The 25,969-nt window shown below is 44.9% G+C and overlaps 1 protein-coding gene across 7 annotated transcripts in view; it reads right to left on the reverse strand.

Moving 5' to 3' along the window:
* SCN5A (sodium voltage-gated channel alpha subunit 5) overlaps positions 1 to 1,250 on the reverse strand; it is a 96,417-nt gene extending 95,167 nt beyond the window's left edge. For 6 of the 7 annotated variants that reach the window (XM_041734240.1, XM_041734238.1, XM_041734235.1 and 3 more), the window contains exon 1: positions 1,118 to 1,250. The gene's annotated coding sequence lies outside the window, so the exon portion shown is untranslated. Of the gene's footprint in view, positions 1 to 728; positions 751 to 1,117 lie in introns of those variants that run through there. The other variant, XM_041734237.1, reaches the window with a different exon arrangement.
* Between the last annotated feature and the right edge of the window lie 24,719 nt (positions 1,251 to 25,969).

The following is a 25,969-nucleotide window of genomic DNA, read 5'->3' on the forward strand; positions in this document are numbered from 1 at the left end:
GGGTGTCAGCAGGAGGTGGGGAGACAGGTGGGGGGATGAAATGCCAGCCCAGAACCCTAAGAGGAGACTCACTCTGCCCTCCTGGGACTGGTCTCAAGGCTCTAAGGAGAGGAGACTGACTCGTGCCCCGTCTCAGCCATGGCTTCCTGATTCATCCATGCGCTGGCCTCCAACAGGTGTTTGCAAGGCGAGCCTCTGGCCAGGCCTCGTCCCCTGCATTCCCCCACCACTGCCACTCTCCACCCCTCCAGCCTCCACAAGGCTAGGCACCACGGCTTCCTCCGGTGCCACCAAAGACGATCAAATAACACAGCGGATGCAAGCCACCTCCCTCCCTCCAGTCAGGGCGAGTGGATCTGCCCGAGGAGGGCAGAGAACTCTCCCTAATCCCCGCGCACAGAGACCTCCCTTGTCGGGAGCACAAGGAGATCTCTCCTCCTTCACGGCGACAGAGACCGGGGGCGGCCCTAAGGGCGTCAGAGGGCACGGAGATCTCTCACGGTCGGGGAGCGCAGAGATAACACGCGCGCATCAGATCTCGGCCCCCGCAGGGCGCAGGGATCTTCCCCGGGTCGGGACGGGCGGAGAGCTTGTCCCAGAGAGGGGACCCTGCAGGACCGCCCGGGGGCTCAGCCCGGGGAGGCGGCCCCCTCCCCCATTCCCAGCCCGCTCGCCGGCTCCCCCGCTCTCCCGAGCCACCCGCACCGCGCGCCTGTCGCCGCTCTGACCTTGGGGTCTCCGGCCTCGGGAATCCGGGTCCCAATCCCAGACCCTCCGCGAGCCTGCGCCAGGGTCCGCCGGGAAGCCGGGGCCGCAGCTCCTCCTTCCCGGCCCTCGAAAGCGCCCCGGGAAACCCGGAAGGAAAGGGATGGGGAGGGGGCGCACGGCGGCCACGGCGCCCCCCGGGAATCCCCGCAGCCCCGCGGCTCCGCAGCTTCCTCCTCCCGCCCAGCCTCGGGGGCAGCGGTGGGGGAGGGCGCTGCCGGGCGCCGGGCAGGGCCGGGGGTGCGCAGGGGCTGGGGCGCCGACCCTCGGGGAGGAAAGTTGGGCGGCGGCAGGCGGCAGGCGGCGGGGCTCGGGCCGGGCCGGGCTCCCGGACGCGGGGGCGCTCGCTCACCTGCTGTCCCCCGGCCGGGCCCCGGGGTGGGCGGCTGAGGCTCGGCGCGGGCGCGGCGCGGCGCGGGGCTCGGGGCACCGGGCACCGGGCGCAGGCTCAGCGGCCCCGGGGGCGCGATCCCCGCATCCCACGGGCGCCGCCGCCGTCTCGGCTCCGCCGCTCCGCCCGGGCTCCGGGACTCGGCGGGCGGCGCGGGCTCGGGCTGGGGGCGGGGTCGGGGGCGGGCCCCGCCTGGGCTCGGCCTGGGGCTCGGGGCCCCGGGCTGGCTCCGCCCCGGAGCGACGCGCCCGGGCTCGGCACGTGGCGCTCCGCCCGCTCGGAGGGCGCACCCGGGCGCCCGCCGGGGCGCACCCCCCGCGGAGCCCCGGGCCGCCCCGCCGCGGGCAGCCACCCACGCGGGCACGGACAGGCACCGTCACAGGCACCGCGGCCGCGGGCCCACGCTGGGGCGCGCACGCACCGACCCAGGGGCGCCTCGGCGCGGAGCCACCCACGCGGGCACGGACAGGCACAGCCCGCTCGCTCGGGGAGCGCCCACACCGGAGGGCAGCCCCTGGCCGCGGGCGTGCCCTGGCGGGGCTCACCGGACACGCAGGCTCGCTTGCCACCAGACACGGTGGGCATAGGCACACCTGCACGGCGGGAGAGGCACCCCGACACGCAGACCCCCACACGGACAGAGGCAGGCGCGCTGACATGGCCCGCGCGCACCCACCGCGCTGCCGCAGAGGCGCCACTTACACCGGGCCGCTGCGTGAGAGAAGCGCGCGGCACACACGGCCCTGCACAGAGCTACACACCTGCACGGACACGCACCGGCACACACGGACCAGCAGCAAGGGCGAAAGCAGCACCCACAGGCGCGCTGTCGGGGCACAGGCAACCCACCCCTTTGCACACAGGGACAAACATGTGGATACCGAGACAGCCACTGCCTCTCTCACACTCAGTGACCCGTCCGCTGACAAGCCCAGGCTGACCCATAGGGAAACATGTCCGGGAACACACCTTTTATTTCATTTTTTAAAATATTTTATTTATTTATTCATGAGGGGCACGGAGAAGGCAGAGACATAGGCAGAGGGAGAAGCAGGCTCCATGCAGGGAGCCCGATGTGGGACTCACTGGTTCTCGGGACTCCAAGATCACTTCCCCGGGCCAAAGGCAGACCCTCAATTGCTGAGCCACCCAGGCGTCCCAGGAACACACCTTTAAAAAACAAAGCAAAAACGGGCTACCAGATTTTTTCCACGGGCCAGTAACATAATTGGAAGAGAAGGTATATGCTTTGCCCTGCACAGTGGCCACTGCTCAAAGTTGTCACCGCCACTGCCTGGAGCTGTCTTCTTTACCAACAGCATTTTACTTTTCTGACATATTTCAAAGCTCCAATATGCAAGAATTGCTCTTGGAGGGCAAAATCGGGGTGCTGCTGTCTCAGAAGGCACCCAGGTACTGGGTTTGAGAGCTCAGAGGCTGTCACCTGCCCCTCCCAGGCTGTCACTGGGACCTTGGAGAGGTCATGATGAGGCCATCGTCCTTTTGGGACCAGGTGTCACAGGGTGCCTTACATATACACTGAGGAGCTTCCCATGCTTTGAGGACAGCCAGTCCAGGATGGGGGAATCGGTTGATAAAGTTCGTCTGCAGGAAAGTTTAGGACACAGGACCCTTTCTGGCCCTGGATTGAGCAGGATGGCTGCTGGCCAGACAGATGAATCACAAACAGCGTGCCGGCTTCTAGCCCCCTGACGGGCCTCAGGTTGGCCAGCATCTCCCACTAGCGGCCAGAGCGGGAAGTGCAGGCGGTGTCATCTTGGCCGCCGGGGGTGCAGGACCACCTTCCCCGAGCTCTCACCTCCTAGGTGGGAGGAGAGGGGTGTAGAATGGGGGTCCTCCCGAGGTTTTACACCACCAGATTCTGGACCCCAGGATGAAGATTCAAACTTATAAATGGACATTGGGCTAAGCAGGAGGCCAAGCTGGAACGGAGGGTGCTGGGGCCCCGGCTTCAGCTACATCCCAACAGGGGTGTGGATTTTCATGGTCTTCCTTAGCCTTGAGCAACTTGGATGTTGCCAGCGGGAGAGGTAGGCTAAGGCACCCCAGATGTAAACGAGGGGAGGGAAGACCACGAGAAGGAGGAATCAGCTCTGACCACGTGGAGATTCAGCTAACATACCTGGTGGTCTGAGAGAGGCCACAGGGGGCGGGACAGAGCTGGAAAGGGCACTGGCCTGGGAGGAGACACCTTCCACAAGGAGCCCTTGCCGAACTAGGCGACTTCCTTCTCTTCCCCAGGCCCCACTTAATTGAAGCAAGACTATGCGGTCAGCAGTCTTCTAGTTCAGAGTTGAGTTGAGCACATTTTATTTGTGCATCCATTCAAGACTCTTCTATATTACTTCCTTTTATTTCTTCCCTTGGCTACCATAATCACTTCATAGTCATTCCCTGGCCCACACAGGCTCCTTCCCTAGTAGAAAAACAAACAAACAAACAAACAGGTCTTTGAAAATGTACGCCTCTTTGTAAAATATGTAATATTGTTGTTTGCACCTCTGTGTTATCTGTTTTTATCGCCCTGGGCTTTTCTTTCTCTGTTACTGCTGAATTATAACTTATGCATGGAAAAGAACACAGACCCTAAGCGTTCAGCTCAAGGGTTGTCGCTAGCTGAAAACCTCTGTATGACCCGCACGCAGATCAAGAAAACAAGCACCACCAGCATCCCCTCCACAGCCTCTTCCTGTCACTCCTGCTTCTCCCCCAGGGTTAGCTACCATACTTGCTCACACTGAAGCTCCCATGTTAGTTTTGCCTAGTTCTGATATTTTTAGAAATGGAATCATTAAGTAGAAACTCTTGTATCTGGCTTCTTTTGGACTTAGGTTTGTGAGATTTATTCATATTGCTGTTTGTTCTCATTGCTTTTTAGAATTCTATTGTGTGACCATACGACAATTTATTTGTCCATTCCAGAGCAGATGGGTGTTTGGTAGGTTCTAATGTGGGGTTCCTGCATATAGCACTGCTATGAGCACTCTAGTGTACGAATTTTGGTGAATGTAAGTATGCATTTCTGGGAGGGAGTTGATGTGAGAGAGTGTTTTCACTTTTTGTAGACACCGCCAAAGAGTTTTTCAAAGTGGTTCTACCAGTATATACTCCATCAGCTGTGACTATATGAGAGTTCTGGTTTATCCTCCAGCATCCTCCAGTACTTGGTATTTTTATCTTTTTCATTTTAGCCACTTGAGTGGGTGTGCAGAGGTTTCACATTGTGGATTTAATTGGCATTTCCCTGATGACTAATGAAATTGGGCACTTTTTCATGGTTTATTGGCCATTTGTGTATATGTGCTTTTCATTTATATAAATGGGTATTGTTCTAACTTCCATTCTTTTTTCTTATGTTTCTCCCCTAACACTCTGCTTTGGAGCTCCTATATTCCTTCCTTTTATTTCCACATCGTGGTGTGGGCAGTTAGTTCTTTGCTTCTGACAGCTGCGGAGCATTCTATGTTATGCACCCACCACATTTTATTTATCCATTCCCCTAGAGAATGACGGCAGGTAAGAAAGAGGATGGTAATTGGAGGGAAGAGTGGTAAATAGCTTGTGTTTCTGTTGTGTTCACTCTGCTCATACCTGGGGTTGGGGCAGGTAAGGAAGCAAGCTGATCTGGGGCTCTGAACCCACAAACACTCAGGACTAGGCATCCTTCAGGTTGGGGCTGAAAGCAGAGGGCCTGGTGGAAAGCTCACACAAAAGCCAGGAGGATCCAGAGATGCCTCTTCTTGCCCTCTCAGCCAGAGACTGGCCCATCAGTGGCCAACTATCTCTGACTCTGGGAGGGGGCATCTTGCAAGGGTGAGGGACTTTATTGAGAGTAAGGAGACTAGTGAGATCCCTGGTTCCCTACCTCTGCTAGGTGCTGGAACTCTGGCAAAGGACTGGGGAATTCCACAATGAGGAAACGACCAACCTGAGGAAAAAGACCTTTGATCCTGGGCACCCAGCCACCCCCATTGTAAAGCCCACCTGTCATGGGGTTCTGCTTGTTCCACATTCATCCCCACCCTTTCTCCTTGCCTGTCTCTCCCAGGAAGGCTGTACATGCTAAGTGCCTGCCTCCCTGTTTCCCCTGTACCCAGTGCCAACCACGTGACTGGACAGTGGCCATGGGTCCTGAGCAAAGTTTGACTGAGGAGGAGTGGTTTCTGGGAAAGCATTTGCTTTCCTGATAAAAAGAGGACAGGAGCAGCAGGATGAGCTCTCTTCCCTCCTCCCTCTTGTTCCTGCCTTGAACAAGGCCACAATGCTTGGAGCTGGCAAAGCCATTGCACAGGCGCAGGGGTAAGGCCGGGAGATTTGCAGAGGTCGACCCCCAGGGACAGTCGACTGCAAGCCCACATACTTCTCTTTCACTCTGTACGTGCGTGAATCAATGAGACTGATTCTTTGAAGTCGGAGGCAGATTGTGTCTGGTGGGGAGGCACCAGGAAGCCCAGGTGCTCTTAATACAAACTGTTGTCCAGCCCTCTTGTTTGTTTAGCTGCCCCCCACCTCCCCGCTTCCAAGCTTCCAAAGGTACCCAGTGCTTGTGTCTGTGCAGAGTCCCTGAAACACGCTAAGGTTTCAAGGAGAAGGAGAACGTCTTTTGTTTTCCCTCGGAGCCCCTCCCTCTGCGAGCACTTGGAACTCAGCCTTCCGGCCCTACTAGGTCAGTTGCCTCTCCAACTTCCAAAAAGTTGTGGTCATGGTTGCTTCCTGCTGTTACTTCCTCTTCCACACTTTTTGTTTCTGTAACGTTTATGTGTTTTTAAATTACTGCACTTCCATTTTAATGACAATTCAAGAGGTGGTGCACTCCGCTGTATTCCTGAAGACAGACCTCCATTTGGGTTCCCATCCCACATCATTCTAAGGAGTGATCAGAGGTTACCCTCGTGGGTTGTCAGCGCTCTCTTCAGAAGAGATTTTGCTTTATTTTGAAGCTCAAGCAGTTGAGACCTTCTATCTTAGGAGGGGCATAGAAAGAGAGAAATGTCTTCACTGTCAAGGGCAAGGACGTACTTCCATGGGGGTGGTGACCCGATCCCTCCTATACCTAAATGATGGACAGGCTAACTCTTTTATCTCAGGGACTCTTGCCAGGTAGGATTTGCTGCCTCCCACATGTACCCTCTGCCCTAGTTAGTGTCTCTCTGTCTCTGTCTCTCTCTGTCTCTGTCTCTCTGTCTCTCTGTCTCTCTCTCTCTCTCTCACACACACACACACACACACACACACACACACACACACACGTGCTGGCCCCTTGCTGCTGCTGACTCCCCACTACACTAGCCCATATGATGCTGGGTCTGCAGATGAGGAAAAGCTGCCCCTTCGTCAAGTCACTTGACTGCCATCTGCTGGACAGTTGAGAGAAAATGGACACAAATCTGATGTCTAGGAATGTGCAGCGTGCCCCAGGATTGTGTGAAGCAGAAGTGTACATGGCAGCCTGCTCCTACGACTGGCTTTTCCATCTCCCTATAAAATACTGTCCCTCTCCCATAAGCTCTGGCCATTGTAGAGAGCAGGGCTTGGAGGGCCAGAAGCTTAGGTCAGATTATTACTGTCCGTGTGACCTTGGATGAGACACAAAACCTTTCTGGCCCTTCCTTTACTCATGTATAAATGGAGTAGCTATATACCCACCCACCCACCCACCTCATTGAGTTGTTGACAGGATCAAGCGAAATAAAATATAGAAAATTGTTTGAGAAATGAAATGCCTTACAGGTGAACTTGATATTTGTACTAACTAAAGCCTGTTTGCCCTTTGCCTTTGGTTGGCTTCCCTAGAAACAGACTTTGAGGTGGAGACTTGCATGCAAGTGGTTTCTAGGGATGTGTTCAGGAATTGCATGTGCAGGGCATGAGGGAGGCAGGGTTGGGCAGAGGGAGGAGTTACCTCCAATGCAGTTGTGGTAAAGGTCTCAACTAAGCCCATAGCAGACTGGAGCTGGATGACCCCTTGGACTTGTGCCAAATGGAGACCAGAGGAGAGTGAGCAAGCTTTTCTATCTCTCCTTCAACCAGTCATGGTGTTAGGCTGCTCCTGCCATGCAGCCATAACCTTGGGTGAAGCAGCTCCCCTCTGAGGCAAGGGCAACACCAGGAAAGGGCACAGCTGTGAGCCTTAGGCTGCCACACTCCTTACAGCTGGAGGGGACACAGTACCTCTATCCCAGAGGGGCTTTGGGTAGCTCTCCACATTCCCCCTCACCCTTAGTTGCATATGTGGGGGAGTGTGTTGTCCTTGGTGTTCTTGGCTGTGACATGGCAGGAATAAGAAGCCAAAGATTGATTCTGTTTACTGGGTGACCTCCATTCTCAGTGGGTGACCCAGTACCCACTGGGTTTGGGTACTTGAGAGTAAGAAGCACCAGACTGCTGTGGCTGGGGTGGGGTCTCCTTGGCATTATCCCTTCCACTCAGCTGGTCTTTCTAATGGCTTTCTCTGCATGAAGCATATCCCGAAGTACCCCAAGTCCACATATGGCAACCTGCTTTCCTATGTTCTATTACATTCCGTGGGGAACACGTGGTCACCCTGAGTTCTGCCTCCTTCAGATCGGTGACATGGTTGCCCTGTGTGCTGTCATAGTTCATAGCTGTGCAGAGATTCAGAGGTTGTAGGCAGAGTCCTGGCACCTGAATGCAGTCCACAGATGTAGTTTATTTCGGGGGCGGGGGAAGCAGGTACAGTGTTTCAAATACTTTATACTACTGTGAATGTCTTTTGCTGGAACATACAGTTCTCTTTGGTTTCCACCATTCCTTGTTGTATTATATTTATTCACATTACCTGCATGGCTCTGCAGGGATTGGAGGTTTTCTCTCCCAGACTAGGGCCAAGCAGCCCATGAGGACTCTGGAGCACCCACTGTGGTCAAGTGAACTAGGATCAGCAGTAAGCAGGTGCCGATGGAGGGCTGGGAATTCTGGGCTTGGGCAGGCTGTGGGTTGTAATGAGCAAGCAGGTCAGGGCAGGAATGAGATGGTCGGGGGGATGATGCTGGTTAGAGAGGAACTGGTGAGCTGTGCTCAGAGCTGGACACCCCCACCAGATGGGCACTGTGCTTGGGCACAGACTTTCTACCACACCTTATATTTATACGCCAAAGAAGCATTTTTATTGATATACATAATATGGATGAATCTCTGTTGTGTTATGTTAGGTGAAGGAAACCAGCCTCAAAGGTTACCTATACTTTATGATTCCATTTATATGACATTCTGGAGAAGGGAAAATGAGAGGAACAGTGATTGCCAGGTGGTTGGGCATGGAGGGAGGGGTGGGCTTAAATACAAAGGGATAGTATGAGGGAGAGAATGTTTTAGGATAACATAACCTTCTGTATTTTGACCGTGGTGGTGGCTCTGCATTGTTAGAACTCATAGAAGTGTACACCAAAAAGCATGAATTTACCTGTATGTAAATTAAAATATAAATAAACTAAACATTTTAAAATAAAAAACGAAGACATCTTTACCTTTTTGAACAGAGGTGGTACTTCCTTCAGAATGTGTGAGTGGGCGGGTGTGTGAGTGGAAGTTATGTGTGATTTTTGAAGAGACAGTGGCCAGGGCCACTGTTCTGAGCCCCTCAAAAGCTGGAGCAGTCCCTGGACTTCAGGTATTTAATTTCTACTGCTCTGTTTATGAGCTTGAGCTAGAGATTCTGGTTGCCCAGAAACAGGGGTCATGGACTTTGAAGTGAAAGACAGGTGGGTTTTTTTTTTTTTTTTGGTTGTTTCTTGGTTTGTTTTTTTTTTTGGTTCTGCTTTGTTTTGTGTGTGTGTGTGTGTGTGTGTGTGTGTGTTGTTGTTGTTGATTTTCCAGCCAAATATTTCCTCTCCAGTACTGCAGTGGTAGAGGAGAGGGGAGGCAGGCAGCAAATGAGTCCACATTGCACACTTAGGGAACCTCTGAGCCTCCTCAGCACCTGCCCTACCCCAGCATCCACAGCTCCCCAAAAATACAAAATATTATGGTTACAGAAAGAGGACTAGATGTAGGGTCAGCAGCTCCAATCGATTCATTCCCTGGTGCTGTGCAAAATAACAGCCAGATTCCACTGGACCTCAGTTTTTCTATCTCTAAGAGAAAAGCCTTGGGATTATGAAATCCTCTTCTAATGTTCAGTAAGCAGTAAGGAAGGAAGGAAGCCCTCTGAGTCCACAGGCACCGAAGAGGAACTCTGCCTGGGGCTTCCATCCTCATCTTTGTCCCGGGGGCGTGAGTCCAGGCTGGCCCTGGCTGGTCAACTGCCTACCCTATGTCATCTGCATGCTCCCAAGAGAAGTAAATGAACAAAGGTGCCAGCCCTGACAAGAGGATTCAGAAGACTTTGTAGGAAAATTGTTTTTTTCACTGCAAGTCAATGCTTCAGGCCAGAAAATGCTCAGAACTGGCAGCAACTGACAAAAGCTGCCTCTTGTCTGCAAGCGTATCAAGAGGCAGGGGCTGGAGTGCAGGCTTTTCGAGTGAGCGCTGACAGGAGAACAGAAGAGCTGCCTCCCATTCTTGCTGGCTCAGAACATCAGGGCTGCCTGGGCTGAGAGGCAGCCCCTTACCTGTTGTGGTGGGAGACAGGCCCAGGACAAGCAGTGATCTGCCTAAGGCCTGTAAGTGGCTGTGGCCATTTCTGGAGTTCCTGGGGGGTAGGTTCTGGGAACATGGCACTCCAGATGTGCACTGTGGGAGTGTGGGGCTACTCTGGGCTCATCTGTTGATGGAGGCAGCCTTATCACTTGTAAAGGCTCCTGAGACAGGATCCCTATGGCCACCCCCATTCTGGGAGAGGAATGTTGGGGACCAGATCAGCCACGCTTCCCAGGGAGCTTGGCTTCAGCCTGGGCTGACACCGGGGAGCGCCCGGGGCCACGCTCTTATCTATCAACGGACCCTTGGAGGAGAAGATGAACACTGGTTTGGCTTTTGTTCTTTCAAAAATCCCTATTGAATGGCTCTCACTTGTCCCCAGGGGTCCAGACCTCAGCTGGAATCCCTTCAGTTTATAACCTCAGGCCCTAGCTGCCAGCTGGGATGCCCTTCCCAGGCAGATAAGCGTCCAATAGGAACGCCTTCTATGGTTTTATAGAAGAACTCTCTGGGGTGTGGAGAGCAGGGAGCTGCTCTCCATCTGTCTCCTGACTCACATGCCTGGTCCGTACCTGTTAGCTGGCAATTAGGAACAAAATAGAGCCATTTGATGGTTTCTGGCACCATCCAATCCCTGCTGTGATGGACACAGTGGGTCAGACACTCAGCTTCCACCTTAGCATCCTTCTGGTATACCTTTCTGTACACAAGCCAGAAACTAGATTTCCTAGGTTCTTTTGCAGCTAGAATCCTAGATTGGAATTTGGGTTCCACCAATTAGATGTGCGATAGGAAATCTGAATAGCAGAAGCCATTTTCCTAGTGCTTCGGCTGTTACTGGCAAGCGTGGTTAGGGGGATGCTGGGCTTTTGTCAGTATTCCAATGATGTGTGACCTGATTTGTGGGTATGAAGAGGCAACATGCGGCACTTGCAGTGGCTCCCTGATCGTAGTGGATTAAAATGGCTGCAAATTCTTTGCAGAATCCCATCAAGAGATAGAGTATGTTTTCTTTCCTCTGACGTACAGGTTGTTCTGTGACTTGACCAATAGAATGTAGCAGAAGCAATCCTGTGGTAACTTCAGGGGCTGTGCCTTAAGAAGTTTGAGTTTCTGCTTTCATTTTCCTTTTTTAAAGATATTATTTATCTACTTGACAGAGAGACAGAAAGATAGAGAGTGTGCACAAGCAGGGGGAGTGGCAGGCAGAAGCAGAGGGAGAAGCAGGCTCCCTGCTCAGCAGGGAGCCCAATGTTATGTGGAGCTCGGTCCCAGAACCCGGGGATCCTGACCTAAGCTGAAGGCAGACGGTTAATTGACTGAGCCACCCAGCTGCCCTGTTTTCATTTTTTGGAACCCTCTCTTGGAGTCAAACAGTATGGAAAAAGTCTGACTCCCAGGTGATGAGGAATCCCAAGATTGCCAGGTGGAAAGATACAGTTCATGTGAAGGAATGCCAAGATGCCAACATGTGTGTAAAGCTTTCTTGGGTCTTCCAGCTCCTCCAACCACAAGCTGAATGTAGCTGAGTGAATGATCCCAGCCCTTGGCACATGGAGCAAACCACCCACCTGAGCCTTACCCAGATTCCCAATCCTTAAACTTATGAGCACAGTAAATGATCATTGTTTTAAGCCCATAAAGTTTTGGGTGAGATTGTTACATATCAGTGGACAACTCAAACACTGATCTTTGGATCACAGTTTGGGATGAGTTATCTTTTCTAAACTAGATGCAATTTACATAGAATAAGATTTAAAGTGCACAACTCAATACATTTTGATGTACGTATACATGAATGTACTGCCACAATAGAGTGAACATATCCATTACCTTCAAAAGTTTCTTTGTGCCCCTTTGCAATCCTATCTTTGTGACCCTTTCTATACCCAGCCCCTATCACCAGGTGACCACTGATCTGTTGCTGTTACTATAAATTAATTTGCATTTTTCTAGAGGTATATATATATATATATATAAAGAGGTCTGTGCCATACTCTTTTTTTGGGGGGGGGTCTGGTTTTTGTAAGCATAATTATTTTGAGATTCATTCATGTTGTTTTATGTATAAAGGAATAGGTTATTCCTTTTAATTGCTAAATAGTATTCTATTGTATGGCTGTATTACACAGTCTGTTTATCCTGTTGATGGACATTTGGTTTGTTTCTAGTTTTTAGCTTTCATAAATAAAGCTGCTATGAACATTTGGTACAAGTCTTTGTATAAATATGTGCTTTCTTTTCCCCTCCCCAATATGTGATCTGGTTAGTTTTTTAAAATTTTAACTCTGTATGTGTGGTATATCATTGTAGTTTTAATTTGCATTGCCCTAATGACTAATGATGTGGAGTATCTTTTTGTGTGCTTATTTGCTATCCTTATATCTTTATTTGGTAAAGTGTCTGTTCTTTTGTCAACTTTTTGCGTTAGTTTTTTGTTATTTGCTTATTATTGAATTTTGAGAGTTTTTAAAAAATATATTCTGGATCCAATTCCTTTACTAGATTTCTTCCAGTGTGTGGATTATCTTTTCATTTTCTTAAATGTTTTTTTTCAGACCAAGAGCTTTAAATTTTAATGATGTATAATTTATTTTCTTTTTATATATATTGCTTTTTGTGTTGTATATAAGAATTCTTTGCCTTGTCTAAGGTAAAAACATATTTCTTCTATATTTTTTTCTAGGAGTTATATAGTTCTAGGGTTGACAGTCCACTTAGAGTTAATCTTCATATATGATGCAAAATAGGGATTGAGTTTTTTTTCTTTGTATATGGATGTCCTATTGTTCCAGAACCATTTGTTTAGAAAATATTCTTTCTCCATTGAATTGGCTTTGTCAAAAATCAATTTACCATATATATGTGGATTTATTTTTGAGCTCCCTATTTTGTTCTAATCTACATGTGTCTCCTGTTATCAATACTGCACTTCTTGATTACTATTGATTTATAGTAAATGAATCAGGTAATGTGAATTTTCCAATTTTTTTTCTTGAAAAATATTTTGGCTATTCTAGTTTCTTTGCCTCTTCATATAAATCTTAAAACCAGCTTGTCAATTTTTTAAAAAGATTTTATTTATTTATTTATGAGAGACACAGAGAGGCAGAGACATAGACAGAGGGAGAAGCAGGCTCCTCACAGGGAGCCCGATGTGGGACTCAGTACCTGGACTGGGGATCACACCCTGAGCTGAAGGCAGACACTCAGCCACCCAGGCATCCCACAGCTTGTCAATTTTTACAGAAAATTACGCTGGGATTGATTGAGAATGTTAATCTATAGATCAGTCTGGGGGAGAATTGACAGCAATATTGAGTCTTCTAATTCATGAACAATTCAATTCACGAGTATTTATTTCTTCTTTGATTTCTTACATTGTGTTTTGTAGTTTTCAACTTACATCTCCTATACATATTTTGTTATATTTATGTCAAGTATTTAGTTTTGGTGCTATTGTAATTTAAAAAAAAATCTCAACTTGTATTTCATCTTGGAAGAAATATCTAAATATGCTTCAGATCCTTTGGAAATTTTTACTGAGGTTATATGTCCTTTTATTTTAATGGAGTTTATCTCCCATCTTCTGGTTCACATCTGTCTTGCTAAGGCAACTAAAGAACTTGCTATTTCCAGCTGATCAGATCTAATCAGCATAATATCAAGAATGAAGTATGCTGTTGTGTAGAATGTCAATATGATGAAGATTTCTGCAGACTAAATCATTGCAGAGAACAGGCAAGTTTATTAGCCCTGTGACAAAACTGTGCAGTAGTATTGTTACCCATGCCAGGTAAAAGCAAATTGCTTCTGGTAATCTTTATAAATTCATATGGAGGAAAAAGCATTTGCAAGGTCAATAGCTACATATGGGTGCCAGGGGCTATGTTGATTTATTCTAGTAAAGCTACTACATGTGAAACAGCAACTGCCATTAAAGCCACCTCCTGATTGGGTTTACAATAATCCATGGTAATTCTCCAAGATCCATCTGCCTCTTGCATAAGACAAACTAGTGAGTTAAATGGAATGTGATAGATGTCATTACCTCTGCATCTTTAAAGTCTTTGTCAGTGGCACTAATCTTTTAAATTCCCCCAGGAATGTGATACTACTTTTGGTTTACTCTCTGAATAAAGAAAGCAAATTCAAGGAGCTTCCACTTGGCCTTGTCTACTATGATAGCCCTTATACAACATGTCAAAGGGTCAATGTGGGGATTTTGCCTATTGTCAACTATGTCATTCCAATTGTCAGGGATCAGCAAACATTTTCTGTAAAGTACCAGATACTACATGTTTGTGGGACAGAAAATTGTCTCCTCCTCCTCAACACTTTAAAAATGTACTCAACAAGGGCAGCCCAGGTGGCTCAGCGGTTTAGCACTGCCTTCAGCCAAGGGTGTGATCCTGGAGACCCAGGATCAAGTTCCACATCAGGCTCCCTGCATGGTGCCTGCTTCTCCCTCTGTCTGTGTCTATGCACCGACCGCCCCCCCCCCCACCGTGTCTCTCATGAATAGATAAATAAAATCTTTAAAAAAAAAAAAGAAACTTTGGGATGCCTGGGTGGCTCAGTGGTTGAGCATCTGCCTTTGGCTCAGGGCATGATCCTGGAGTCCCATGATCGAGTCCCACATCAGGATCCCTGTGAGGAGCCTGCTTCTTCCTCTGTCTATGTCTCTGCCTCTCTCTGTGTGTCTCTCAGGAACAAATAAATCAAATCTAAAAAAAAAAAAAAAAAGAAACTTAAAAAAAATGTACTCAACAAATTGGACAACCTAGAAGAAATGGATAAATTCTTAGAAACATATAACTTTCCAAAACTGAATCAGGAAGAAATAGAAAATTCAAATAAGCCAATTAATAGCAATTAAATCGAATCAGTTTTTGTAGCAAAAATAAAGTGACAGTTGTTAACAGCCATAAATAAATAAATAAATAAATAAATAAATAAATTGAATCAGTAATTGAAAAACTCCCAATATACAAAAGTCCAGGACCAGATACCTTCCCAGATGAATTCTACAAAACATTTAAAGAAGAATTATTATCTATTCTTCTCAAACTATCCCCAAAAATCTTATATCTATTCTTCCAAGGGAAGAAAAGCTTCCAAATTCAGTCTATGAGGCCAGCATTATCTTGATACCAAAACCAAATAAAGAGATTGAAAAAAATGAATAAGACTACAGGCCAACATCTTTGATGAACATAGTTGCAAAAATTCTTAAAATATTAGCAAACCAAATCCAATGCTACATTTAAGAAAATCATTCACTACAATCAAGTGGGATTTATTTCAGGGATGTAGAAAAAAAGAAAGAAAAGGTAGGAACCTTTCTTAGTTTGTGGACTATACCAAAAAATTCCCCCAAACCAAAGAACAAATAAATAAAACAAAATGAAACTTCAAAAACAATAACGACAACCAAACAAAAAGAACAAAAAGGCAAAAGGACAGATTTGGCTCATAGGCCATCATTTGCCAATTCTTAATCTAGACCAGAGCTGTCCAATAAAACTTCCAGTGATAGTGGAAATTTAAATTTAAATAGCTGCATTTGGCTAGTAGTGACTACAATGAAGTACACAGATCTAGATCCATTAACTAGAGAATGGGTCAGTGGATCTACTGGTCTACTACGATTTGACCTTGGCTCTATTCATCACCTGACCCTTATAAGCCCCCACTTTGACTGGTAGACCACAGAGGCATTTCATGTCCCCCCAAATTATTGTCATTTCAGAGTCAATGTTTTGTTACCATTGAAAAGTCTGAGTATTTCCTTTTTCCCAGTGCATAGTTACTATAGTAAATGGTTGTAGACCCCTTTGAGGAAAGCCTGGTAGAAAATTAATAGTATATATTTATGGGAGCTCTGCAAAACCATTCTTCAAGGAGAATTTGTCTTCCTTTCAAGTGAAAGGATCTTAGTTTGTCAAGTTGTTAAGGAGGAGAGGCTTGACTCTCAATTGTGGTGACTCAAGTTATGTCTCCGGCCACTGGATCTGGAGTTTCCCCTGTTGAGTAGGTCAAATGAATTTTAGTAGGCTTCACATCTATTTCATTCCCATCAATTAGCCATCCTCAGTGATTGCTATGTTGCAAGTTATTTTGATTACTTCTTCTCTTCTGCTGCCTATTATAGTAAAAGTACAGTCGCCTGTCTTTTAATTAAGGCAGTTACACATTGCCCTTTGGCCTCTGCTATTGTGGAATTCCATCATTTCACTGAAATCAAGGTACTCAGGTCCCTGACAACATATACTATCATTATACCTGATTGCAGAGGACTGATACTACAGAACTTCTCAAGGATGTTGGTTATCCCCCTTCATTAGTATATTTTTCAGTGCCTTGGGGGAAGGGAGAGCTCTTTTGAAGGTTATATTGGAAAAAGCTGATACACAGATCACACATAATAAATCTACTCCAACATTTCATGCTAAGGAACTTCCTAATATTATGTTAGGAAAGTTCTGTCATTTCAACTTTATTAAACGTAGGCCACCATTGTCTCCAAGTAGCACAGGTTGAGCATTCTCTTCCTTTTGCCAGTCTGTTGGCTAGAGGTGGCAGTGGTTGTAGTGGTGGGGTGATGGTAGTCTAATCTAGTGGCGGGCTAAATTTGAAGATTTCAGCTTTCTTCTACTTGGCTTTTGGTCTTTCTTTTGTGCTGTCCTTCTGAGGGAATCAATTTTTTGCAGCTCTCAGTTGAATTCTATGGTTATTTTCATGGGATACTTGCTAGCATAGTGGTGGGGGCAGGGAGGGAAATATCCTCTGATGTACTGACTTAACCTCAGTCTTGGGAGGGTATGTGAACCTAGACCTTGGGAAGGTAGCCTTCAAAGTGTTCTTGCCTCTCCATAGAATGTTGGGTCTCCCATATATTCCTGTGTCTCCAGCCCCCATAGAGTTTTTGTTTGTTTGTCTGTTTGTTTTGTCTCCTAGCTGTAGTGAGTTTCCGCCATGCTCTCAGGCTCATGTTTTGTTGTTCTTCCCCTTGTAGAATATGGTTTTGTTTTTCAGAAGTGATTAAGGAAAGGGGTGGTAGAAAGGGAGGTGGGCGGAAGGTGGGGGTGACTGGGTGATGGGCACTGAGGGGGGCACTTGATGGGATGAGCACTGGGTGTTATTCTATATGTTGGCAAATTGAACAACAATAAAAAATAAATTTATATATAAAAAAAGAAGTGATTAGGGAACACTGGTCTGGGTGGAATTTTGGCAGTGGCTGCTATTCCCCTTCCCCAGCCAGCACTAGGGAAGAAGCTTTATCAAGATCCTTCCTAATCTTCCCTGTGAAAGCCAGGAGGGTTCCTGGAGAAAAAAAGTGTGAGAGGGTGTGAACTCCCCTATTTCTGGGCCCCTCCAAGAACTTTATACTCTCAGGCTTCTCACTGGCTTATATGGCATTTCAAGGATCTGTCCCTGTTACACAAATGCTCAGGTCTTGTTCTTCTCTACAGAGCCTGTCTCAATCCAGATAATGGGTTAATTGTTGCCTTGTGAACTCCATTCTCTCAGTTGTTTGCTAATGTCAGAAACAGGATTATGAGGCCCACTCTCACTGCCACTGATCGACATGGCTCAAGAGGCCCTCAGTACATTAAGAGAAGAAAGGAAATGGAGGATGAAGGGTTGAAAGGAAGAGACAAGACAAAATCCTTGTAGGATTTTCCTACAAGGAAAATCTAGAAGAATGAGCAAACGTAGTACTAATAAGAGAATTCAAAGAGTTTCTAGGTACAAGATCAACATTTGAAAATCAATAGCATTCTTATCTAATAGCAGAAATCATGGGAGGTACTCAAAAAAAGGTAAAATGTACCTTTCTTCTATCATCTGAATATTGTGTCCTCCTAAAATTCATATGCTGAAATCTAATCCTCAAGGTGATGGCAATAGAAGGTGGGACCTTTGGGAGGTGCCTAGGTCATGACAGAGCTCTCATGAATGAGATTAAAGCTGTTACAAAAGAGACTTCAAAGAGTTCCCTAGCGCCTTCCTCCATGTGAGGATACAATGAGAGATCTGCAATCCAGAAAAACACCCTCACCTGACCATGCTGGCACCCTGAGCTCAGACTTCCAGCTTCCAGAATTTTGCGAATTAAATTTCTTTGGTTTATAAACTCCCCTTCTATGGTATTTTGTTATAGCAGCCTGACTGGACTAAGATATTTTCATAATGGCAGCACAGTATTTCCTAGGAATAAATATAATAAAAAATTGCAAGCATTTTATGAAAATTACTTCCAGATGTTATTGAAGGACATAAAGATCTGAATAAAGGGATAGCTATATCTTGATATTGGATTGGGAGACTGAATATTTTCAAGATGTCAGTTCATTCCTAATAATCTATGAATTCAGTGTATTTTCAATAAATATTCTAGCAGGTGATTTTATGGAACAAACAATAATTCAAAAATTTATATGGAAAATGAAAAAGCCAGGACAATAATAAAATTCTGAGTAAGACTAGGGAACGGAAACAGCTTGCCAGAGTTACTCGAGTAATTTACATAGTGTAAATAGTAATTTACATAGTGTGCTACCAGTACAGGGACAGAGAAGTAGGTTAGTCGGATTGCACAGAGTGCCCATAAACAGACCCAAACATATATAGGAACACAATACTACATATGTCAGAGATGGTATTTCAAATCACTTGGGGAGTGAATGGCTCTCAAAAAAAAAATGATATTGGAACAAAAGATAAGTAATATAGAGAAATATTGAATTCGGTGATAGAGATAATTGGTTATCCTTCAATATCCATTCTCCTGTTTTCAGAGTAGTAGAATTTTCAGTTGGGAACATTGCCACTCTATCAGTCAAGGTCCTGTTAGGAGACAGAAACCACACTAGTTACTCACATAAGGAAAATACAATGTATTATACAGTAGTAGAAAGTGCTTAGCTACTAAATGGAGTATAGAAGACTTTAATGGATCCAAAAGTAGCAAATGTGACAAATAGCCACCATAGGACAGAGGGAAAAAAATTATTAGGAGCATGCCACCCCAAGGCTATTTGAAGATGATATGGTTACCAAAGGAACATGCAGCCAATAAGTGGTAGAGAAATTTACCATACCGTGTGGGTTGGAACTGGTCTTAAGAACTGGTCACCATTGGCTGAGACTGTGGGTAGGCCAGACCTGACCTACAGAAGTGATTTAATAGACTGATGTGCCATTGCCCAAGGGTGTAGCCGAGCTGGTCTTCAGTGATGGATAGTTATAATGGAGGCCTAGAACCTGGGAGGGAATATGTTCTTGTTAGAACCTAGTCATGTGGCAACATCTAGCTGTGTGGGGGCTGCGAGAGAAGAAATGTAGGCAACTTCCAGTTATGCATTTAGAGGACAGAATGGGCCCTTTCCTTTATTGCTTCCCACTGGCTGCAATGTGGATGTAACAGTGGGAGCCAGAGCAACCCTTTTGAACCATGAGATGGAAGCTTCATGGTGAAGATGTTAGAACAGCATGATGAAAGGAGCCTTGGCTCCTGATCATTCTTGAGCTACCCTTCTAGTCTTACACTTCTTGTCTGGACTTTTATGTGACAGGGAAATGAACCTCTAACTGTTTAAGCCTCTGTTAATATGGTTATTTTTGTTACAACAGCCAAGGCTATATCCTACCCAATGTAGACATATACCTTGTATATCAAAGAATAAAATTCTAGATGAATTAAAGACTAAGACGTAAAAGCAAAACACATAAAGATTTAAACCTTTAGAAGAATCATAGAAAAATATCTTTATTTTTTATCTTTCTATTATATAAGGGATAATTTCTTAGATAAATCACAAAAGGGGAAAGATTGGCATGTATGACTACATTTAGATTAAAAATTTTTTTTACAAAAATCATTAAAAATAAAGAAATAGTAACTAATTTGTATGGTGAGGGCTTATTCTTCGCTAAGATTGTTCTGAATTTCTTTTTGGTTATTAAATATTTATAGTCAAAACAATGCTCTGAGGTCTGTGCCATTGCTATCTGCATGTTGTCAATGAGGAAATGAAGGCATAGGCAGGCTTTGCCATTTGCTCATAGTCATGAGCCTAGTAAGTAGTAGAAGTGAGACTTGAACCTTGGCAGTCAAGTTCCAGAGGCCACATACATGACTATCATATTTTGCTGCTCTTAATTAATTCCTAAGTAGACTAGAAAGAGAGAAGATAGGCCAGAAGACATTTTCAATGTAGGTAATAAATTTATATCTGGAATACCTAAAGACACACAAATTAGAAGAAGACAAACAATGCAACAGACAAGTGGATAAAAAATACAAAGAGGCAGTCCATAGAAGAGGAAGTCCAAATGACAAAATTTTTAAAAAAAGAATCATGTTTACATATCTTTCAGAAAATGAAAGATGAGAGAACACTTCCCAATTCATTTTATGGAACTAGTATTACTCCGATATAAAAACCAAAGATGTACCAAAAAAGAAAAAAGAGACTGACATCTCTTATGAGCTTAGATGTGAAAATCATTAAAAAGTTTAATAAATTTAATCCAGCAACATATGAAAATTATTATACACTACTGTGAAGTGTGATTTATTCCAGGTATTCAAAGCTGGTTGGAAAATAATTTGAATCTCTGAAAATAAATTAATGTGATCACCATACCAACAGGCATTAAAAAAGAAAAATGTTATGATCATATCAACTGATGCAGAAGAAAGCATTTGACAAAATCTAACTCCTATTCATGATAAAAACTCTTAGCAAGCTAGGAATAGAGGGGAACTTCCTCAACTTGCTTAAGAACATCTACCAAAAAAGCTACGGCTAATCTATTTAATGGTGAAAGACCAAATGCTTTTTCCTCTAAGATTAGGAATGAGGTAAGAATGTCCACTCTTACCACATTTCTTCAACATGATATTGGAAGTTCTAGCCAGTATAATAAGGTAATAAAACAAAACCAAAAAAACAAAAACAAAAAAACAAAAAAGTATGCAGAGAAGAAAGAAAAAAATAAAACTGACCCTATTTGTAGGTGTAGAAATTCTCAAGGAATCTACAAAAATAAATTCCCAGAACTAATCAATGAGCTAAGCAAGATGGCAGGGTACAAGATCAATACAGAAATTTCAGTTACATTTCTATATACTAATAATGAGCACATGAGACTGAAATTAAAACCCCAATATCATTATAATTACTCCAAAGAAAGTGAAATAGGGGGCAGCCTGGGTGGCTCAGTGGTTTAGTGCTGCCTTCAGTTCAGGGCCTGATCCTATAGACCCAGTATCAAGTCCCACATCAGGCTCCCTGCATGGAGCCTGCTTCTCCCTCTGCCTGTGTCTCTACCTCTCTCTCCGTGTCTCTCATGAATAAATAAATAAAATCTTTAAAAAAAAGAAAATGAAATAGGTAGAAATATAACAAAATATGTACAGGATCTAGATCTTGAGAATTACAAAATGGTGGATAAAAAAATTCAAGAAGATCTAAATAAGTGGAAACATACCTTATTTGTGGATTTTAAGACTCAATATGGTAAAGATTTCAATTATGCCCAAATTAATCTATAGATTTAGTACAATTCTTTTTTAATATTTTTATTTTTATTATGTATATTTTTATCACAATTCATATAAAAATTTTTAGCAATAGTTTTTGTAGACATTGACAAGCTTATTCTAAATTTTATATGGAAAGGCCCAGGAACTGGAACTGCTAAAATAACTCTGATTAAAGGACTGGGCGCATCACTCTACTTGATAAGGCTTACTGCATAGCCACAGTGATCCAGACAGTGTAGCAGTGGAAGGATAAACACATCGATCAACAAAATGGAACAGAGAACTCAGAAATAGACCCACACAAATGTGTTCAAATGATTTTTGACAAAAGTACAAAACCAATTTAATGGAGAAAAGATAGACTTTTAAACAAATGGTTTTGGGGCAATTGGACATCTGTGGGCAAAAATGTATACCTAAATCACAAAATTAACTCAAAGTAGATCATACACATAAATATAAATGTAGATCTAAAAACCTTAGAAATATATATCAGAAATCCGGTCTTGGACTTTTGACACCAAACATCTGATCCATAAAAGGAAAATTCGGTAAATTGTATCTCATCAAAATTTAAAACTTTTACAGCCCCCAAAACCCTGTTAAGAGGATGAAAATACAAGCTACAGTCAGGGAGAAAACATTTGCAAACCATATATCTGGCAAAAGACTATTACCTAGAATATGTACAGAATTCTTAAATCCCAACATGGAAACATTGAACAACCCTGAATAAACACCAGAAAAGAAAAAAGAAAAATGAACATAGGACACAAACAGACATTTCATAAAGAGGATTTACAGGTGGCAAATAAAAACATGAAAAGATGTTCAACATCATTAAACATTAAGGAAGGCAAATGAAAATCATGGGGAAATATCACTGTACACCTATTCCAATGGCTAAAATACAAAATAGTGATAGCACCAAACGTTAATGAGAATGTGGAGAATTAATCACTCAGACATGCTGAGGGACTGTAAAGTGGTAGTCACTCTGAAAGGGAGGAAAGAGAGATTGGGAAAGGGTACAAGAGGCACCTCAACTCATCTTTAATACATTTCAAGAATAAAGGAAGAGACCTGAAGTAAATAGGATGGCTAACATTTGCTATACAGTTACAGTGCTCCAGGAACAGATCTGAGTCTTTGATTTAGTCTCTGAGTATTCACAATACTATGAGGTGGATTGCAACTATTAGCCCTTTTTGCAGAGAGGAAGATGAGACAGGAAAGATCAGCTAACTCACCAGAAGTCCCAAGTGGGCAGATTTGGATTTTAGGTAGGTTGGCTCCAGAGCCCTTCCCTTAACTACTAAAGAGCTGGCATTTTTTATTCAAAGAGGTAGGTAAATGGGTGGTTGCTTGTGAAATTGTTCTTTGTGCTTTTTCTCTATATCTTAAAGTTAGAATAAAAATTAGAAATAAAGAAATCTTCCAAAGCAACCAAATAAGAGTTAGGTGAGTAAAGAGTGAATCTAGACAATTCTTTAGCCAATTTTGCTGAGAAGGAGTGCAGGGACATGTATCTGGAAGGAAATGTGGGGATGAGGGAGAAAGAGTGTGTGTGTTTTAAGATGGGATATAGAACATCCTGGAAGGCTGATGGGAATGATGGCATTGATGATGAAGAAGAAAGGACAAATGAAGTGGGGATGAGGGTATAATGTGATCAGGGCACAGAATGACTTCACTAGAGCTGAAACTCTTTTTTTCCATTTTTTAAGAGCAGGGAATTCAGTGAATATGTGCATAGAGCCAAGTGGATTCATCTACTTGCTGGTGGGAAGATATCCGATAACCTTATTCTTTCAATGAAGTGTAACAGGATGTTCACTTGAAAGTGTTGATTGAGACACCAAGATATAATAGAACTGACATGCTGAAGTGAGGTGTTAGACCAAGATACACATTTTTGGAGAAATAGTTACATGACTCTTAAACTGCATCCACGTTGAGGGATGAAGAAGTAAGGCTGTCAGGATGAAGGTGGAAGGGCTTTTGAGGATTGTTCTTTGATAGAGAGACTGGTGTGTACTGATACAGTGTTTAGAGACCTGTGCCTGGGAGAGGCATTCTGTGGGGTGCTTGTGTTTTGTCTGAACCTTGTGAGGAGGTCCTTTTTAAGAGCCATGTGGATGGGAGATATAGTGGCTAGTGTTTAATTCCTGCTTGGGACATTAAATAGCTGAAGATGGGATGTCTCTCTGCTGGCAGAGAAGCTGAAGGAGGGGTGGCTGTGTTGTGATAGACATACCCTCCCAGAATTGGTCCAAGTAGAGGACCTTGTGTGTTCCCATGCATCAGATATGAGTTATGGGGGTGGGGGCCGGGGGGAGAAAGAGAGATTGAGATCATCTAGTAGCAGCACCTCTAAGCAGACAGAATCTGGAGGTGGATCACCTCAGGGTTTCTCAAGGCTGTGGAAAGAAGTGAGTGGGCAGATGAGCTGAAGAAGAGCACACTACTCCAAACAAAGGAACTGTAGCTGAGATATCTCCAAGAATGAGAGCTTTTAGATGAACTCATAAAAGCTCCACAAAAGTGGTCTTTAAACATTGCCCAGGCTCAGAGAGCAGAGGATTTTCCACTTCCCTTGTCTCTCCAATCCCAAGCCCGGCAAGAGTCAAACAGAGTATCTATGAGAGAGGGGAAGGCAGGTGAGTGAGCACCTTCCTGGGCAGTGGGCAGCAGGCCTCAGCTTGAGGGAGGGGGAGGAACCAGAACTCTGAATGAAGATGGAAGCCTTGGATCTTACATGAGACCGAGATTCTTTTTTTTTTTTTTTTTAAAGATTTTATTTATTTATTCATGAGAGGCAGAGAGAGAGACACACACACACACACACAGAGGCAGAGACACAGGCAAAGGGAGAAGCAGGCTCCATGCAAGGATCCCAGGTCTCCAGGATCAGGCCCTGGGCTGAAGGCGGCGCTAAACCACTGAGCCACCTGGGCTGCCCTGAGACCAAGATTCTAAACATCAAATCAATTATATTTTTGGATTTAGAGTGATCAGTGGATTTTTTATTACATGAAAGTAATCAGAAAAGTTATGGGATAATCCAAGATTTCATTCAGAAGTGTTGTAATTTCCATCCCGAATAAAATTTTAGGGACAGTTAACGACACAAGTGAAGTTGCATAAACTGAGAATTAAGGCAGGGAAGAAGGCAGGGGTTGGGAGGGTTGGAGATTTGAGAAGAGAGAAAGAGGCTCAAAAATATCAGTTTGGTGAGAAGGAAAATGAACTGTGCAGTGGGATCATTGCACAGTATTTAGAACCCATCTAAAGTTTGTGGTCATGAAATTGAAATGACCAACAACTGGCTGGAGCAGGAGCAGAGAAGGTAGTAGTTTGGGTTTATATGGAGAAGTTCAAGGTTTTATCAGATGTGTAAGATGCAGGGAGAAGGTGGCAAACATTTGAAAATGTTTGCAAACATGTGAGAAGGGATAGTTGGCAAAATTAGGAGATTTGTGTTGCTACGAGTGATGACAAGGTTCAGGATATGATGGCCTGAGTGGATGGTGAATGTAGGGTGGAGGATAGCATCACTGGGCCTGAGAAATCTGTGTTTTGGACAAATCACTCAGAAAGGACAAGAATAGAGTTGGGAATAGTGAGCCAGGGGCCATGGCATTGATGAATGGTGAAGAATAACCTTAGACTTACTGCTGATGATACCCCAAAGTTCAGTGGATGGATCAGAAGCACTGGTCATTAGGTCCAGGACTAGGATGAGGCAAAAAAGGTGCCAGGTATAAAATTTAAAATTTAAGGAGGCATTCACTCTTGTGTTAGTGCAAGTGCAAGGTCAGCACTTGAGAATGACCCCTTCTCTAAATTTTGTGCTCAGGACACCTTGCTTGCCTCATTCTAGTCCCAGCCCAGTAGATGGTACTAAAGGGGAAAGGATGTCCCTGAAAGAGGGGAGGAGGTTAGCCTCCTCTTGAAGTACTCTGCATACTGGGAAAGGTCAAAATTACTGTGTGTGGGCTTCTTGAATGGAGCTCTGCTTCAGAAACCCTGCTCCACAGTCCTGAGGGCAATCCATGAGAACTATGGGCACGTGGCGGGAGGTGTTGCTAGATCTAACTAGAAAACAACTTTTCTGGTCCAATATGGTTAAGAATTCTCAGACAATACATTGCTGAATATCTGCTCTGGTGGACTCCAGCTGTGGCACCTTTAGGATCTACTGCGATGCAGAAGCTCTGCTTTCTCTGTGCTACTCCCACCAAAGACTGAAGGTGGTGGGAGAACTAGAGTTTGGTTTGGCCATTTTTGCTCAGTCCTCCACTGGGCAGTATTTTTAAAAATATTTTATTTATTTACTCATGAGACGCACACATACAGAGAGAGAGAGAGAGAGAGAGAGAGAGGTGGAGAGAGAAGCAGTCTCCACACAGGGGGCCGGATGCGGTACTGGATCCGGGATCTCCAGAATCACGCCCTAGGCCAAAGGGAGGCGCCAAACCGCTGAGCCACCCAGGGATCCCCGGCAGTATTTTTTTTTCTGGGACTCCTCACCAACTCTCACAGCTGCACTGCAGTCTGAGGCTCTTCCTGTCCAATCTTACTTCCTTCCTTTTCTTTTTCCAGAGCATCAGACTTGCATCGCAATCTGAGAG

The sequence above is a fragment of the Vulpes lagopus genome, chromosome 19, assembly GCF_018345385.1.
Source record: "Vulpes lagopus strain Blue_001 chromosome 19, ASM1834538v1, whole genome shotgun sequence".
NCBI lineage: Eukaryota > Metazoa > Chordata > Mammalia > Carnivora > Canidae > Vulpes > Vulpes lagopus.